This window comes from Pseudophryne corroboree, chromosome 10 (genome assembly GCF_028390025.1).
Source record: "Pseudophryne corroboree isolate aPseCor3 chromosome 10, aPseCor3.hap2, whole genome shotgun sequence".
Lineage (NCBI taxonomy): Eukaryota > Metazoa > Chordata > Amphibia > Anura > Myobatrachidae > Pseudophryne > Pseudophryne corroboree.
The window spans coordinates 196063350-196066561 of record NC_086453.1 but is presented as its reverse complement, the minus strand read 5'-3'; the positions used below and the strand labels follow the sequence as shown (position 1 = coordinate 196066561).

General features: G+C 42.8%; 1 pseudogene; it reads left to right on the top strand.

The window, feature by feature from the left end:
- The first annotated feature begins 1205 nt into the window (after positions 1-1205).
- LOC134968083 (5S ribosomal RNA) lies at positions 1206-1325 on the top strand (annotated as a pseudogene).
- The last annotated feature ends 1887 nt before the right edge of the window (positions 1326-3212 follow it).

Below are 3212 nucleotides of genomic sequence, written 5' to 3'. Positions count from 1 at the left end.
TATTTACGAGTGCCGCAGACTGCAAATATATGATTGGAGTACCCTGCATGTGGGACCGCTACGGAAGGCACCGGACCAATTTTGATATTTGACCGTGTGTGCTGCCTATCTGGACATTTATATACATATATATATATATATATATATATATATATATATTAGAGATGAGCGGGTTCGGTTCCTCGGGATCCAAACCCCCCCGAACTTCACCCATTTTACACGGTTCCGAGGCAGCCTTGGATCTTCCCGCCTTGCTCTGTTAACCAGAACGCGCCCGAACGTCATCATCCCGCTGTCGGATTCTCGCGAGATTCATATTCTATATAAGGAGCCGCGCATCGCTGCCATTTTCACTCGTGCATTGGAGATTGAACGGAGAGGACGTGGCAGCGTTCTCTCCCTGAAAAGCTCCGTAATCTGTGCTCAGTGTGCTGCAACTATCTGTGCTCAGTGTGCTGCAAATAATCTGTGCTCAGTGTGCTGAAAATATCTACGTTCTCTGCCTGAAAACACTCCATATCTGTGCTCAGTGTGCTGCAAATATCTGATCAGTGTGCTGCATTGTGGGGACTGGGGACCACCAGTATAAGTATATACATGATGTGGCCATTCACTGGTACCTGGTGACAGAACGTATACTGGATTCCCCCACAATGTAACTTTATATCTGTCATCTATATACATGATGTGGTCATTCACTGGTACCTGGTGACAGAACGTATACTGGATTCCCCCACAATGTAACTTTATATCTGTCACCTATATACATGATGTGGTCATTCACTGGTACCTGGTGACAGAACGTATACTGGATTCCCCCACAATGTAACTTTATATCTGTCATCTATATAATAATTATAGTAGTACAGTACAGTAGGCCATTGCTGTATCTTAGAGCTCTGTGTCACTGCAAGTATCCATTCCATATCTGTGCGGCATTTTTGTGAGCAGTATATATGGTATTACAGTGCAGCACTTTGGTGACTAACAGTATATAGTTGTACAGTAGGCCATTGCTGTATCTTTCAGCTCTGTGTCACTTTTGAAAAAAAGGGGAGTTTATGGGTGACCACCTTTGAACACCCAGGTACTGCAACAATTTTACTCCCCTATATTGCCATCCACACCCAAAACATTGGGCACTTTGGAACTCCTATAACAAAGTGGCTGCACATTTTTTGATGATCTTAGAGGGAGAGTACAATATTTGCGGTCATACATCACTGGAGATGCCCAATCTCTTCTGACCTTGGAAGCTAAGCAGTGAAAGGCCGGGTTAGTACTAGGATGGGAGACCACCTCTGAACACCCTGGTACTGCAATAAATTGACTCCCCTAGAAAGTGTCACCCATATATAATTACATATATACATACTACGGGGCACCTGACTTTCATATGACCTATGATTTAATTCTCAGCATCTACTGTAATCCACAATGGATACTTGCTGAATAAATGATGGTCATACATTACATAAATCTTAATGTGCAATGATGTATGAACTCTGTAACCACAGTCGTTAATTTCCGGCAACCGATACACTGTGATACGGATATCACGTACCAATTATAATGTGTTTTATATTTTCGCAAAGCTTCTAATTTTTCACGCAAATACTCCTAAAAATATTCTTTAATGTATAATCTAATAAAAATGGTTTTACCAGTATTAATTAATTAATTATATTTCTACCCTCTGAATTAGAGTGCTCCCAAAAAAGAGTCTACTTTCTAAACACTTTTTTCTGTACAGCTCTGTGTCACTGCAAGTATCCATTCCATATCTGTGCGGCATTTTTGTGAGCAGTATATATAGTATTAGAGTGCGGCATTTTGGTGACCCAACAGTATATAGTTGTGTACAGTAGGCCATTGCTGTATCTTGCAGCTCTGTGTCACTGCAAGTATCCATCCATTCCATTTTCTTCCAGTGATTTGGACCAATAATACCATTGATTAGAACTAGTGATGAGCGGGTTCGGTTCCTCGGAAACCAAACCCCCCCGAACTTCACCCATAATACACGGGTCCGAGGCATACTCGGATTCTCCTGTATGGCTCGGTTAACCCGAGCGCGTCCGAACGTCATCATCCCGCTGTCGGATTCTCGTGAGATTCGGATTCTATATAAGCAGCCGCGCGTCGCCGCCATTTTCACTCGTGCATTGGAAATGTTATGGAGAGGACGTGGCTGGCGTCCTCTCCGTTTATTCATTGTTGATGCAAATATTTGTGCTTGCTTATATCTTAATTGTGGGGACTGGGGAGCAGCTGTATATTAATATAGGAGGAGTACAGTGCAGAGTTTTGCTGATCAGTGACCACCAGTTTTATCCGTTCTCTGCCTGAAAAAAATGCTCCTTATCTGTGCTCAGTGAGTGTGCTGCATATATCTGTGCTCACACTGCTTAATTGTGGGGACTGGGGAGCAGCTGTATTATATAGGAGGAGTACAGTGCAGAGTTTTGCTGACAGTGACCACCAGTATACGTTGTCTGCCTGAAAAACACTCCATATCTGTGCTCAGTGTGCTGCATATATCTGTGCTCACACTGCTTTATTGTGGGGACTGGGGACCACCAGTATAATATTATATAGGAGGAGTACAGTGCACAGTTTTGCTGACCAGTGACCACCAGTATACGTTAACTTGTCTGCCTGAAAAACACTCCATATCTGTGCTGCATTGTAGTATATAGTAGGAGTACAGTGCATCATTTTGCTGACCACCAGTATATAATATATAGGAGTACGGTACAGTAGGCCACTGCTGTACCTACCTCTGTGTCATCAAGTATACTATCCATCCATAACTGTGGTGCATTTCAGTTTTGCACAGTTTGCTGACCACCAGTATATAATATATAGCATTACGGTACAGTAGGCCACTGCTGTACCTACCTCTGTGTCGTCAAGTATACTATCCATCCATACCTGTGGTGCATTTCAGTTTTGCACAGTTTGCTGACCACCAGTATATAATATATAGCATTACGGTACAGTAGGCCACTGCTGTACCTACCTCTGTGTCGTCAAGTATACTATCCATCCATACCTTTGGTGCATTTCAGTTTTGCACAGTTTGCTGACCACCAGTATATAATATATAGCATTACGGTACAGTAGGCCACTGCTGTACCTACCTCTGTGTCGTCAAGTATACTATCCATCCATACCTGTGGTGCATTTCAGTTTTGCACAGTTTGCTGACC